Below are 16823 nucleotides of genomic sequence, written 5' to 3'. Positions count from 1 at the left end.
CGCTCATAGAACTCAAGAAAAGTGTTTACTTGTCGTTTATGTTTAAGTTTATTATAAAAGGATATGCTAAAGGATACAGTTGCACATCCAGATGGAAGGCACGCATAGGACAAGGTATGTGGGAAGGGCACGGAGTTTCCATGACCTCTCCAGGCATGGCATTCTCCCTACACCCCTACTGGTTCACCAACCCTTAAGCTCTCTTAACCTGTGCTTTTGAGATTTTTATCTTCATCACATATGCCTGATCCATCATTAACTCCATTTTCACCCCATCTCCCTTCGCTGGAGAATGGGAGGGGAAGTTGAAAATTCCAAATTTCTAATCATGGTTTGTTCTTTCTGGTGACCAGCCCCCACCCAGGAGCCCACCAAGAGTCCCCTCGTTAGAACAAAAGATACTCCCATCACCAAGAAATCCCAAAGGATTTAGGAACTTGGCATCGGGAAGCAGAATGAAAAACCAAACATTAGAACAAAGTAAGCTCCTAGTGTTCTTATTACTTACAAAATTACAAGGGTTTTAGGAGCTCTGGGTCAGGAACTGGCTGCAGAGATCAATATACATGTTTTCTATTATTTCACACTCACCATCAGAAGACAAAAAGGCAAAGGATGTGAACTGATAGAAAAAAAGATATAAATGGAAATCTAAACCATGTGAAAAATGTTCTACTTACTCCAACAAAGAGAACCACAAATTGAAACTATTGAGGAAATGTCATTATTCACCTTCTAGACGGGCAAAAATCCAAAATTTAGAGCCACAGGAGAGCAAGTACTTTCATATATACCCGGAAGCAGTGCAAATTTGCACAAGTCTACAAAAGACAATTTGGAAGCAACTATGAAATTTACAAATGCATGCATTCTTTGACCTGGTCCTTCTACTTCTAGGAATTTATCCAACATTTATGCTCCTCTGTGGGAGAAACGTTGTCTGTGCAAGGTTATTCTTTGCATCATTATTTGTACTTGCAGAAGATGCCTAAATGTCCATCAGGAAGGGGCTGTTAAATAAATTTTTATTCATCTGCACAATGAAGTTCTTCGTGTATATTTATAGGAAGATTGCTGAGATGTATTTATTAAAAAAAAAGTAAGATGCAGAAAGTATATAGTAGTCTACCACGTTTCAAAAAAGGATAAGAACTTCTATGTATGCATGTATTACTAGTAGGCAGTTAAGTATTTGCTTGTATACGGGTGAAATGGGTAAAGGTGGTCAAAAGGTACAAACTTCCTGGTATGAAATAAATAAACAATGGAAATGTAATGGGCAGCACGACGGCTATAATTAATAACAGGGTACTGCATATTTGAAAGTTGCTAAGAGAGTAGATCTTAAAAGTTCTCATCATTAGAAAAGTGTGTAACTAGGTTGGTGATGGATGTTAATTAGGTGTATTGTGGTGATCATTTCGCAATTTATGTGCATATCAAATCATGTTGTATACCTGAGACCAAGAGAATGTTATACATCAACTACATCGCAGTAAAAGAGAAAAAACACGGACCCCTATGAATCGGGTACCTTATTCATCCCATTGTACAGATAAGAGCACTGAAACTCAGAGAGGCGAAGCTATTTGCTCAAGGTGAGACAGTGGCAGAGATGGAATGTGAGTTCAGATCTGTCAGATGCTAAAAGCCATGTTCTTAGATATTTATACTGCATGGCAAATTGTGTTACCCCTCTGAGACTCAGTTTATTCAGTTCATTCTTTTTTTTTTAATGTTTATTTATTTGAGAGAGAGAGAGAGAGAGAGAGAGAGCACCAGCAGGGGAGTAACAGAGAGAGAGGGAGACACAGAACTCAAAGCAGGCTCCAGGCTCCAAGCTGTGAGCACAGCCCAACGTGAGGCTCGAACTTACAAACTGTGAGATCGTGACTGGCGCCGAAGTTGGACATTCAACCAACGGAGACATTCAAGCACCCCCAGTTGTTTCAATTGTTAAATAGGGGCATGGATCCATCTCACTAAAATCCTAACGTTGTTTGGAATATGGTCATATATTTTTGAAAAATAAACTAGATTTCTAGAAAATACAAAAAGTAATATATGCTAGTAAAAAAAGAAGTCCAAGAGAGTGAAAGGCAATTATTTTCTTGTTTTTATTTTTTTCTGATTTTTTATTTATTTTTGAGAGAGTGAGAGAGACAGTGCGAGTGGGAAAGGTGTAGAGAGAGAGGGAGACTCAGAATCCGAAGCAGGCTCCAGGTTCTGAGCTGTCAGTACAGAGCCCAGCACAGGACGGGGCTCTAACTCATGAACCGTGAGATCATGACCTGAGTTCTGTCCTTCCCAGTGTACCCTCCACTGTGCCGACGGTGTGATTCCTCATGCCCAGATCAACTGTGCCCACCATTGGCTTGAAATGCTTTGAGCTGCTCCACTGCTCTCTGAATCACGTCCAGATTGCTCAGTGCAGCACATAGTCCACTGTGATGTGGTCCCCCACTGTGATGTGGTCCTGACCTCGTCTCTCCCAGCCCTGTCTCCCTGAACGTGATTCTCCAGCTCTCTTATACCACTTGAGTCTGGCCCATCAGCCTAAAGCTGGTGCTAAAGCCCATGCCTCTGGGCTTTTCTGCGCCATCTCCCCTTCCCTCTTGCTCAGGCCACCCCAACATTTCAGGCATGGCTGTGATGTTCTCTTTTTGGTGGACTTCCTCAAGGACCCACTCTCCCCTATCCCACTGCAGGCTGATTTCAGTGCCCTCCTCTATCCTCCTGAACTACTCCATATATGTCCTTGGGAAAAGTGGGGGGGCGGGGGGTTCAAGTTTGGTGCTAGAGAGAACTTATTCTCTCTTATTCCATCTACTACTCCATATCTTGGTGACTTTTGGTCAACTACTCAACCTGGCTATAACTCTGTGATCTCTTCTATAAAATGAGTTAATAATCTTATTTTTCATGATCACCGGGTGGCTCAAACAGGACGATGTATATCAAGCCTGATTCACAATGTCTGACTCCAAATAGGCTCTCGGCCAGAGCACCTCCTGCTGTAGGTATTATTGCAGGTGTTTTCCCTCTATTACCACTACTGGAGCATTTCTATTTCCCCCATCAAAAGTATCTGTTGATGTGTTTTGTTCCTTTGGGTTTTCCCTTTGCCACAGAGAGACCATCTTCCATCATCTCTGCATCTCCTGTGCTCAGTGAAGAGTATACCTCTTATTAGGCACCCCGAAGATCTTTACTGAAATCAACCTATAAGGGGCGCCTGGGTGGCTCCGTCGGCTAAACGTCTGACTTCAGCTCAGGTCATGATCTCACGGTTCACGAGTTCGAGCCCTGCGTTGGGCTCTGTGCTGACAGCTCGGAGTCCGGAGCCTGCTTCAGAGTCTGTCTCCCTCTTTCTCTGCCCCTCCTCCACTCACACTCTGTCTCTCTCTCTCAAAAAGATAAACATTAAAAGATAAAACAAATAAATATGTAATATACAATACCGTAACCTGGTCATAATAATGGTGGTGATGGCAATGTATATTTGGACAGCTTTGCAGCTTAACAAGGCACTTTGGCATACTTTTTATTCCTCACTTCATTTTTCGTTACCAAAGAGCATCCATTATTTACCAATGCTCCCACTTAAATGAAAAATGCATTACTTACTGCATCAGTTTACATGTTCCTAAGAAATGTATCTGTGGGCTCTTTGATGAATTTGACCTATAATCTGATTATATAAGAAAACATCTCTGCAGGGGCTCCCTGAAGAAACAGGAAAGAACACAGGAGATGAGGAAGAGCTGATGGTATGGAACTCAGCCGGTGCAGGGAGGGGGTGGTGTCGTTAATGAAGAAGAAGAAGGAGAAGGAGAAGGAGAAGGAGAAGGAGAAGGAGAAGGAGAAGGAGAAGGAGAAGACGACGACAGAGGATTTTTGTCTAAAATGAGAAAAGAGGAGAGAGAAAACCAGCTGCATTTATACAAGATAGTATGATTTGCTTCCATTTATGGGCATAATGGGGAAAAATAACTTGAACGTCGGGGTTAAAATTGGGTTGAATTGAGAAGAAATCCAGCTGGATACAATGGCAGATCTGAACTAAAATGTAAGGTGTCGTTGAGATGGCATTAGAAATGTGAGGAAAATGGTCATGGTCATACTTCAGGATGGGTGATTGCTCTGTGACCCAGAGGAGTCTGGGGTAGATATTCATTTCAACTTGCCAGGCTTCCAGCCTATTAGAGCTCACAGAGAACTCGGTTTTGTTGGTCTCACTCTGTGCCAGGTAAATGGAGGGCTGGACTGGCCTTCCATGGCAATCCGTGTACGAGGATGCCTGTGCCTCCCCACCAATATTTCCCAATCCTGGTGACGCTGCCGATCGGTATAAATTGAAGCACCGCCTGCTTCACCTCCACTTTGTCACTCAACTTGCTGTTATCTGTCACCCAACGGTATCACAATTCTCGTCTAGCCACGACAGAGACCTTGATGCCGTTCTCTTCCCTCCTTTTCTCTCAACTTCCTTATCCAGTCCATCAGCAAGTGTGTCCACTTTACCCCCTAAATATGTCTTTGATCTGAGCACTTCTTTCCTTCTCCACTCCCAGGCTGTTGGTCCAAACTTCCAACATCTTTTATATCTAATTGGGCTGTCTGCTTCCTCTCATGCCTTTTGTGTGTGTGTGTGTGTATATATATATATATATATATATATATATATATATATATATATAGTTTACTTATTTAGTTGAGAGAGAGAGAAAGAGAGAGAGAGAATCTCAAACAGTCTCTGCACTGTCAGCTCAGAGCCTGATGTGGGGCTCGATCTCACGAACTATGAGATCATGACCTGAGCCAAAATCAAGAGTTGGATACTGAACTGACTGAGCACCCCATGCATACCGAGTTTCCTAATGGTGGCCAGAAGGAGCTCTTAAAACTGAAATCAGGCCTTCAGTGGCTTGAAAACCAAATGTCCTTTGGCCTACCAACACTGCATCACGTGACTCACACCCTCCACTCCAACCCCTGCTCCTATCATTTCCCCTCTCATCTAACACACTCTAGCCCCAGCCTCCACTCAGAGTTTTCATTTGGGCATGCATATTCCATTCACCAGTCACAGTTGGGGTTCCCAAGACTTCCTCTCCCAACCTCTCTTGAGTCCTCAATCCTTCAGGTCCATATACACAATCCCAAGGTATCCAACCTTGACCTCCAATGTTCTGACTCCCTCACACCCCCCACAGACATGGTTACCTCTGCCTGAAACACTGGTGCCTCCCCCCTCCATGCCCTCCTTGCTAGAATGGTGAAGAGAGACAAATCTAGACCATCTTGAAGTCCCATTTCTCCCCCCACGTAGAGGCTTGTTAGTAGCTGGCATAGTAGGTCTGCCTTCCTCTCTTCCCATGCACCTGCTGCCGTGGATCCAGTCCACCTGTGTGGGGGGGAAAATGAGTGCTGGGGAGGTTGCATGCCTTGTGCTACTTCTCCACATTTTAGCTTCTCCCCAAGAAGCCCATTTCATATACTTACAATGCATGGCCTTAGTGTGTGTGTGTCCGATGACCGGCTTCATCTCATTCCCATCTCTAGAATATACACTACACAGGGGGCAGGGCACCCACCTGGCTACATTTACCTCCATCTTCTCCCCTCCTCCTCGCAAAGTGATCAAGCGTGCTGACTCTGGCACCCAACAACCAGTGCACAATCTTGCCCGAAAACTTACTAGATGTGTCACCTTGAAAAAGTGACTTCAAATCTCTGTGTCTCCTTTTTATCCTCTGTAAAATGGGAAAAGTAACAGAAACTGTGTCTTAGGCTCTTGAGGATTAAATGAGTTAGCATACATCAAACACTTAGGACAGTGCCAGACACTTGGAAGGTCCTATGTCAGTTTGGATTTCCCTTTTCATCATAGATGCTCAATAAATATAGGAAAGAATGAACAAACAAACTATGTAAGTATCACCTCTTCCATGAGGCCGTCCCTGAAATCCCAGCTAAAGCAGGTTCTTCTCCATCAGGGCACATTGTCACGGTTTGTCCTTTTTCCTTTGTGTCTTCATCTCAGGGGTCTCTCTCCGTGACTAGGTGTGAACACTCCAAAGACCAGTCCCTGTTTGCTCCGTTGAGTCATTTTCCACACAGTGCCCAGCATATGGTGTTGCTCAAGATCAAGTACTTAATGAAAGAAATGGCACACAGAAAATGGAAAGCTTGTGGAGTTTGTCCAAGTGACTGTGTTTCAGTAATGCAGGACATTGGAGGCCAAGATTGGATACTCTGGGATTGCATGTGCATGGACCAACATGGCTTTGGTGATACAGGGGAGCTTTGGGGACCTAGATGCAAATGATTACAGGAACTGATAAACTGGAAGGTCCATGTTTCTGCCTTTCAAGTCAGAACAGAATCACCTGTGTCTAAGGTCACGGTCATGGTCTTTGGACTCAGAACTAGTTGTGAATCTTGGGTCTGCCACCTAAGACCATGTGACCATGTGACCTAAGGCAAATGCCTTAGAATTTTTGGGCCTCGGTTTCTCTGTCTACATGATGGTGTATCATTGCCATTGACCTCACTGTTGTAAGGATTAAATAAGAGAATACATGTGATTTGCTTAGGATATATTAGTATCAATTATTTTTTAGTTTTACTTTTTTACATTTGTTTATTTTTGAGAGACAGAGCACAAGCAGGAGAGGGGCAGAGAGAGAACGAGACACAGCATCCGAAGCAGGCTCAGGCTCTGAGCTGTCAGCACAGAGCCTGATGTGGGGCTCGAACCCACGAACTGCGAGATCCTGACCTGAGCTGAAATCGAGTCAGCTGCTTAACAGACTGATCCACTGGGTGCCCCAGCATCAATCTTATGTGTGCCTCCTTCTCTCAGAAAAGAGAGAAGCAAGAGAGGAGAAAACAGAGTATGACAAATAACGACACTTCAGAAGCACCCAGAGGAGGGGTAAATGGCACAGCAGAGTAGAGGAAGCAGAGCCTCAGTACCCACAGGGATGGGTGAGGGCGTAAAGTGAGCCTATGTTGGCCCCACAGAACCCAAGAAAATTTGAGGACTTGGAAGCACCATGAATTGCTGAAGGCCAGAGGTGAGGACCAAGACTGAAAACACCAGAATGAAAAAAAAAAAAGAAAAAGAAAAAAGAAAACACCAGAATGGCTTGGAAGTCTGACACAGAACAGTGAGACCCTAGATCCCCTTCCTCTTGCTGCCAGGAGACAGCCCTTCTTCCCTCCTCCATGGACCGGAGATTTGGTCTCAGGCCTTGAGGACGCTAGCCGGAGTGCAGTGAAAAGAGAGGAATCAGGTTGAAAGAAGAGGCATCGAGTGAAAGTCTGTAGACTGAATGCTGAGACACTGCAGCCCACCTCCGGTCCCTGCTTCCTGACTCATTTCCAGAACATCAGCCAGGGACGGTCCATCCTCCTCCGATCACCGCCAATGCACACAAGGAGATCACAGATTCTTTGGAGATATGGGACTGCTGAAGAGAAGAACTGCTACAGATGTGGACACCCTGGCCACGCAGAAGTCTCCCTGCTGAAAAACCCAGTTTGCCTCCAATGCATCTCGGCGAGGCTCACCAGTACAGAGCTGCCACTCGTGTTTCCGTGGCTCATTCTCACATTAGCGCATCACTCGACACTCGAAAAATTCCAGAAAGATGCCAACATGAAAGACAGAAATCAAAACAAAAAAAGAAACTCAGAAGAAATAAAGACAAAAAAGAGGGCAAAAGAACATTTAAAAAGTTGTATTGTTAACATCTTTAAGGATATAGGGAAGATACTGAATCCATGAAAAAGACAGGATGACTTAAAAAAGGAACAATAAGAAAGGAATAACTCTTCGATTTTAAAAATATAATAGCTAAAGTGAAAAATTAAATAGAAAGATTGGTACAAATGTCAAGAAAATCTTTCAAAAACTGGAGCTAAAATCAAAGAGGTGAACAATAGAATAGAAGAAATGGGAAAAATTAGAGAACCGACCTATGGAATCAAATATCCACCTAACAGGGATTCCAGAAAGAGTAAAATGAAGAAAAACTGGCAGGAAATTTTCAGAGAAATAGTACTGAGAACTTTCTCAGAATAGAAAGGCATTGCTTTTCATATTGAAGGCCCCCCTCCCATCCCCATCATGGTGAATGAAAAGAGACCCACGGCAAGGCACAACAGCAAGAAATTTTAGACTACCAGTGAAAATGAGAAGAATTGATGTTTTTAGATGAAAAAGCAAATCAATACAAAAAAAATAGGTTCAGAATGGCATCAGAGAGTACAAGACAAAGTGCAATGTTCTCAAAATTCTGAAGGACATTTATCATTTTCAACAAATAATTCTCCATGAAGTCACCTTTTAATCAAGCCTGAGTATAAACTAAAGCCATTTTTAAGCAGTAAAGGATTTAAAATTTTTATTTCCCATGCACCATTCTTATGAAGCTATTGGAAGATGTATTTCAACAAAACCAAGGAATAGGAAAACACAGGACCCAGGGGATCCAACAGAGAGGGAGTGGAAGGAAGTTCTAGATCATAGCTATTGAGTCCTCCTGGGGATTCATCCAGTCTAAGTTCAGATTTCCAGACATGCACAGGGATAGGAAACCAGGAAGAGCCCAGTACACTCGAGGAGTTGGAGAGATAGATGTGGGGGGCCCAGAAAGATGAGGCAATTAAAGGTCACAGAGTATAATAACAACATGCTGCCTGGAGAACTCTGGAGAGGTACAGAGGGTCACCTCCCTCAAATATACATCTGAGTAGCAACCCATACGAGTCTGTGTGGAAGCCATTCAAGACCAAGGAAAGAGCCACCCAAAAAGATTATAGGGAGCAGTGTCCAGAGCTTATACAGGGGTGGGAATTATGCCATTTTTTTCCCCGACAGCCAAAGCAGAAAACCTCATAATTTACAAGGCATTTGTGATAAGAGTTTTGCAAGAATATCTATCACCCAATCAAAAATTATCAGGTATGCAAAGAAACAAAAACATGTGACCCAAAATTAGGAGAAATATCAATCAATTGAAACTGATTCAGAAGCAACCCAGATGATACAATTGGTAGAGAGAGCATTAGAAGTTACTACATCTGCATTCCATATGTCTAAGGAGCCAGAGGATCACTGAACACGTGAAGGAGAGACATAGCAGGGATTTTAAAAAGACCCAAATCAAAATTCTAGATATGAAAATGATAATGTCTGAGATGAAAAACACACTAGACGGGATTAACAGCAGATTAGGCACCGTGCAAACCTTACTCAAAGATCACCTTGATTATTTAATAGCTACAACATATTTTTAAAATCCTGGAGGAAGCAGTTTCCCTACCTTAATTCTCATTTATAATCAACATCGGACTTTCCTATTGACAATACCTGTGAGTTAATTAAGAAATAATTTGGCATTGATGTCAAGAAACCTGGCATGTCCTTCATCAAAATAGACTCTTTTCAGGCCATGGGGATAAATGCTACCGGTTTAATGATACTAAGTGGTTGGCTCATTAGCTCGTCAGGAATAAATCCCCTTTTCTAAATACCCGCATGTCATGTTTTTAGCCTTTTGTGCTACAGATAAAAGAATCTAGTGGGCAAGGCCGGGGATTTGGAGGTCTGGTTTTCAGTAACATTCAATAACTATGTATTGAATGTGTTCTGTTTTCCAGGCATGATGTGAGGTGCTGAGGACCCACTGGTGAGCATGTCATAGCACCCATGTCTCACGATGCTCAGAATGTAATGGCAGGAGACACACAGGAAACTTGCTGTTCTGACAGCATGATAAAGCTAAAATTGGAGAGAAGAGGTGCTCATGGGAGCCTGTAGGGAAGCATCTCTTCAGATTTGGAAGCCAGAGAAGACTTGCCTGAGGAAATGAGGTCTCCTATGGAAGCAGAAAGATGAACGGGGGTCCATACATTGAAGAACTGGAAGAAGATGGTTCTGGGAGAGGAATTAACCACAGTCTCACTCAAGAGCAGGCAGGGCATCCATAGGAAACTGTAAGGTACTCAGTGTGGTAAGAAGTTTGAGACTGGATTCAGTGAGACCTAAGCTGGGGGAGGTTCAGTTTGGGTATTGTCCTGAAGGAAAGGGAAGGAATTAAAGGGATTTAGAATGTAATCACGCTTACTTTTTGAAATGTTGATGCAGTATGTAGTGACAGAATGGAAGAGAGGGATGCCACAATAATCCAGGTGAGATGAGATGTCAAACACAACTTGGACAAAAGCTGCAAGCATGGGGGGAAATGGACACTTTAAAAAAAACATTTATTTACTTTAAGTAATCTCTACACCCAATGTGGGGCTCGAACCCACAACCCTGAGATCAAGAGTCGCTGCTCCTCCTACTGAGCCAGCCAGGTGCCCCAAGAAATGGACACTTTCAAGGGAAACTCAGGAACTGGATTCAACAGAATGTGGCGATTGGTAACTAATGGGAGGTGGAGAGAGTTCGAGGAATCATAGGTCTTTGTCGGCCAGAAGATCTATAAGCCCCATCCCTGGATCAGTCTATCCAGCTTCCTCCGTTGAGTGCCCACCTGGTTCCTGGTCACTACTGCCACTGTGGACCAGTGTGTGTTTAGGTTCCTGGTCTTTGAACTCACCTGGGTCTTCAATGTTTCCTGGTAACACTTGTGCATTTCTTGGGTCAGCTCTCTTTCCAGTTCTCTGCAGTGTTCCACACACCTCCACTCTCCTTAAAGCCTCCACCCAACATCATACCCTTTTTGGTTCACAGACTCACCTCCTATTTTCTAAAAACAATCAAGGCAAGCCACATTGATGTCCTTTACCTCCTCGCCCCATGTGCTCATCTATCCTTGAAGCTTTACCTTCAAGGATTCCCATGCTCTGTTACAAGGATAAGCCCATGCTGTGCACCACCAGGTGGCCTCCCTTCCTACCTGAGACATCTGCTCTAGTGCTCCCTTAATTATCTCCTCCCTCTTCGGCTTCCCTTCTTCCCATCAGCACCTAAATATTCCCAAGCTTCTGCCACCTTGCAAGACCCCCTCTTGAGTCTTTCTGGTTTCCATAACTTTATCTTTCCATTATGGTTTCCTAAAGACCTGGCAACCTTCTCTCTCACCACTTCTGATGTCCCATTGACTCCTCAGCCACCTGAGGCCATCACTGCCTTTGGTGGGCTAAAGCCAATGGGTATTTTCTTAGCCTTTATATTACTTTTCATAAAGAAGCAGTATTTAACATGGTTGAAACTGCTGGACACTTCCTTAAAATTCTCTCATCCCTTTGCTGTTCCTTCTGGTGAGTTTGCCTGCCTGTCTCTTCCTCTGCTGAAACATAGAATGTTGATATTACCTAGGGATTTGTGTCCAGGACACTTTCTTCACTATTTAAAGGATTTCAAAATTATCTGACTTTCTATTATTTACACAATGAATGCATGAATGTATCTCTTTAAAACCATCAATCACTTCAGATAAAGCCCAAGTTCCCTTAAAATACCACCCTTGTTCCTCTCTACACTGTGGAGGTGACTGGGGCTATTCTTTGGTGAGATTCATTCTTGATTATTTTTTACATCGGGACCACCTATATGATGCAGGATAATCTCCCATTTTCAGATCCATAATTTACTCATCTGCAAAGTCTTTTTTCCATGTGAAGAAATATATTCACAGTTTCCAGGCATTAGAAAGTGGATATCTCTTGGAGGCCGTTCTCCTGCCCACCTCAAACCCCATAGATTGCCGTCATTTCTTCTTCCATCTTAACACCCTCTCCCTGGCCGTCTTCCTCATTCTTATGGGTGACACCGCACTTCCATCTCCAGCTCCAGATGGAACTATCAGGCCGTCTCCCCTATGATGTCCCACAGCTCCTGGAACTCATGCTCTTTCCCACCTTTAGGTCTTTACACACTTGGCTATCTTGACATGAACACTCTTGTCTCCTTCTGTCAAGTAACATGATCTTCTTTGTCCTTCAAGATGCAAAGCATGTGTATTCTTCTCTAGGAAGCTTTTTTTCTCAGATTAGTTTTTATATACTTCAGAACTATGCCTATTTTAATTTTCATTCTGTATTGTAAATGTCCGTGTTTACGTGTCAACTTTCTGTGTTTAATCACTCCTCCTAAACCCAGTGTGTGGACAAAGACTCAATAAATATCTGTTGACTATGTTAGGTCAGAAAGAACAGTCCTTGTAGCCTGAACTTATTTTTGAATATTCCCTCAAAGGTGGAGCTGCCTCTAGTTTTCCAATCCAGAAACTTCCAAAATTTCCCCACTGATACAGTCGAGGAAGAAGGGATTGCAAGTTTGCCTTCATGCCACCTCTCGGTTGACCTCAGATCTTGTCAGATGCCTCTCTCCTTACAGCGACTTGCTCTAAGGTCCTAGTAAGTTTGCCTTCTCTTTTCCACTTCAGGATGAGACATATCCTGCTCCTGGATGTCACTAGGTGCAGGTCCTGTATTATTCTTTGGTGGCTTGTCTATCCTTGCCCATCTATGCAAATATTCTCTTTATGATCCTCTTCTTAACCTATCCAACTTGAATATGCTCTCTGCTTCTTGTCAAATGGGCAGTGGGCATACTGAATCAGTAACAAGGTTTCAATATTTAGAGTCTGTATCTCAGCACTCAGTTAATATTTATGGAATGAGTATTGAATATTCTATGATAAATATTACAAAAGTTGTTTACTTTTGTCGTGTCATGCGGTAATCATGGAATGTGATACTGGACCTGATCTTAAACATCTCCCAGCTAAGATCCATCATTTTATCTAACAGGACTTTTAGCGTGGCTTATGGCAGCACTGAAGTGTGAAAAAGCGGGATGAGAAAAGACCTTGGAGTTACATAGCCTTGGGTTTGTATCCTAGAGCCACTACTTAGTGGCTTGGGGACTTGAGCATACTCAGTTTTATTAATTACAAAATGAAGACAATAATTAAGTCATCGCGTTATTTGAGAAGATTAGATGAGCTAATGCATCTGAGTTCCCAGGCACAGAATGTAGCACTTGGCACTCACTGGCCACCATTATCAGCAGAACCCAGATTTCCAGTTCAAGGCACACATTCCATTCCCCCACTGGGCCAATGAAACTGAAAAGAACATGAGAGAGTTCAATAGATAGAAAGGACTTGTGTGTCCCAGCTTCTAGTGTGAACTTCTTTGCTGCTAGATTGGCGATAGGGTGAAGGAGGTTTGCATTTGGTTCCCAGGCTTCTTTTCCTCCAGATCCTGATTTGACATTTGTGTCTTCTCCTCTTTTTTTTTTCCATCCTGCCTTTACAGTTGTTTTTATAACTCTCAAATTATCATTCTCCTAGAAGCCAGACGGAGGGAAAAATGTGGTTCAAGGGTGCTTGATACTCGTTCCCTTGAACCTTCCTTCCTTCCTAACCCCAAGTTTCCTTCTGGCAAGGCTCTTCCCAAGCTGATGGATTCTCCATGAAACAAATGTCCTATGTGAAGGCTTCAGCAAGCTCTTACTTTCAAGGATAGAGTTTGTGGGTCTGCATTCCTAATCCAGCAAATCTCTTGCTATAGCAAACATTTCCTGGAGTCTTATTTCCTTCCCAAGTATTTTGGAGCTTGCAAGCTCAGATATAATGAATGGAGCCATTAGAGTGAACAATCACTCAACAGCATAAGTTATTTTAATGGGCCCATCACTTGAAACTAAACTTCCACCATCTGTTCTACCCTTTAACTGCAAATGCAAAAAAGAACACCATTCCCAATGGCATCATAAAAAGTTAGATATAAGTGATTTAAATGCATGTTTTGGTTCTGTATTCAGTGCAATATAGATTTGAAAGAAGGCTCATATTGGATTTATTTTTTTATGGCAAAATCAAAATTCAGAGTAAGAGAGTGTCTCTGTTCACAGAAGAGTGGCTTTTTGGTTGGCATGGGACATATTCTACCATGTGATTGATTGAGTAATTGATTAATCTATTCATTCAAAAATTTTCCCCCAGAACGTATTTATGGAATGCCACCAGGTGCCTGGAATTGTACTAGATACTGGGAATACAGAAGTTTATAGTGATAATTGGCAAGACCTCTGACTCTTCCAAAGGAAAATAAAACATTTCTGATGAGCATAAATGTCATATAAAAACCCAAACATAAATTTTGCTTTCTGCTTCAGAGTGGTAATGTGTTAGAACAGAAAATTTGCAATTATTCAGATCTTGGCTTTAAACTCTCAGGGTGCTTGGGTGGCTCAGTCAGCTGAGTGTCCAACTTCAGCTCACGTCATGATCTCAGGGCTTATGAGTTCAAGCCCCGCGTCGGACTCTGTGCTGACAGCTCAGAGCCTGGAGCCTGCTTCAGATTCTGTGTCTCCTTCTCTCTCTGCCCCTCCCCTGCTTGCTCTCTCTCTCTCAAAAATAAATTAAAAAAAAAAAACATTAAAAATAAACTCTCAATTCCTCCACAGTAGGAGCTCTCTGAGTCTGTTTCCTTATCTGAGACTTATTCACATATCTATTTCCTCATCTGGAAAATGGGATCAATAATATCTTCCTTATGGGGGTGTTGTGATTGAATGAGTTATATAGACAAAGCTGCTAGCTCGTAGTTGGCGCTTTATATCGATCCTCTTTCTACTTTATAATTTCCATTTTTAATAGATTTGGGGAAATTAGTTTTTAGACATAAAATGATAGACTCACAGAACACCCAACTAGGAGTGAGTCTAAGAAATATTCAGCTGTACATTCAATGTTCCTTATTTTATAGACAATCAAATTTAATTTGCAGTGATGTCTAAAACATTCTGTCTAAAATGGTGTCTAAAACAATTCATATACATCAATCACTACACTAACATATTGTGTACCTTATAAAATACATGATAGAAATAAAGAATGAGGTGGTGATGGGGAGCTTGGGTGGCTCAGTCGGTTAAGCATCTGACTTCGGCTCAGGTCTTATCTCATGGTTCATGAGTTTGAGCCCCATGTTGGGCTCTGTGCTGACAGCTCAGAGCCTGGAGCCTGCTTTACATTCCATGTCTCCTTCTCTCTCTGCTCCTCTCCCACTCATGCTCTGTCTCTTTCTGTTCCCCAAATATGAATAAACATTAAAAAAAAAAGAAAGAGGTGATGATGAATTGAACAATATTTGTTGTTTCATGAGTTGTGATGGCTTTGTACTATGCTTGAGGCATACATCCTAGTCTCTCAGGGAGCATTATATACTTAGGTAAAGTTTATTATTAATATGAATTTTTTTTGAGAGAGAGAGAGAGAGAGGGAGAGAGAGAGAGATAATCTTAAGTAGGCTTCATGCCCAGCATACAGCCAGACGTGGGGCTTTATCTCATGACTGTGAGATCATGACCTGAGCCAAAATCAAGAGTCATACGCTTAACCAACTAAGCCACCCAGGTGCCCCTACTGTGAATTTTTAATTCCTCAGTGCAACAATTTTGAAAAATATTTTTGAGAGATTTTTACTGATTTAATTATTTCTATTTTGTAATGGAGCTCACTAAGACTGAATATCAGAGGGGGAAAATTCAGATCTACCATTTTCTTATTTTTCTCTTGTACTTGTGTTATTTTCAATCCAGTTTCTTTGCAGGAGTATTTTTAGTCCTTTCTCCATTTTGTGATTATTAAGTTGGTTAAAACTGGACCATAAAATGCTCAGAGTCACTTAGCTACCTGCATGTTGGTATACTGGCGGTGAATTGACATGTGAGGAAGCTGCAGGTGTCTCTTGTGCATCACAGAACTTGTTCTCGGGCTTCCCCTGTGGACATTGAGTGGCAGGCATGTGAACCCTCTGACATAAGGGCCAGAGGAGGGTGAGAGTGTCAGTCTTATATCAAATACTAGTAAGGCTTTTCTTTTAAAAGATAACTAATTAAATAATTACCCCAGTATTATCTTCTTATACCTCAAAAGATGATTTTGCCTGTTTCACTTTGGAAGCCATTGGGTGCAGGGAAGAGGAAAAACCAGAGTCTGAGTCTACTGATTTCCCAATAAGGGTTTTTTCCTTAAAAAAATATAAAGAGCAAATATCAAAATTTGTATTTTTATTGTAGTATAACATGTGTTCATAAAAACGTACATGTTACAAGTATACATCTTTGTACATTTTCCCAGAGTGAACCCACATAACCAACTGTGAAGGTCAGGAATTAGAACCTTCCCAGCCCTCCAGTGTGGTCTTGTGCTTTCTCATCCCTGCAGATGATTCCTGTCCTGATCTTTTTTTAAATTTTATATTTAGAGAATCATACAATATGAATTATTTTGAGACTGAATTTCTTTTGTCTAATGCTATCTTTGTGAGATTTGTCTGTGTTGGTAGCTAGAAATTTATTCATTTTCTTTGCTATGTAGTCTTTCATTGAGTATACTACTATGTTCTTATCCATTCTGAAGTTGATGAATATTTGAGTTGTTTCTAATGTCTGGCTATTAGGAATAATGCTCCCGAGCCTTCTTATACATTTGGTGTGTATATGCCTGCATTTCTTTTGGATACGTAATTAGGAGATATATGTAGCAGTGAAATTGCTGGGTAGACATATGTTGATCTCTAGAATGTAGAGCAAATATTAATCAACTATTATTATAATAATGAAACACAATTAACCACATCAAAATGAGTTTCTTACAACAGTAAGCATTTAACACTCACAAATCTGTGGGTTGGCTGGGACGCTGATGATCTAAGCTGAACTCAGCTGGACTTAGATCCAATCTGGACATTCAGTTCAGATCTGCTCCATATGTCTGTCATCCTTCTTGGACCCGTGGCTCATCGAGGCACATTTTTTTTTTTAATGGCCAACGAAGCCTCTTCTC

The sequence above is a fragment of the Panthera leo genome, chromosome B1, assembly GCF_018350215.1.
Source record: "Panthera leo isolate Ple1 chromosome B1, P.leo_Ple1_pat1.1, whole genome shotgun sequence".
Lineage (NCBI taxonomy): Eukaryota > Metazoa > Chordata > Mammalia > Carnivora > Felidae > Panthera > Panthera leo.
Note: the sequence above shows the minus strand (reverse complement) of the source record.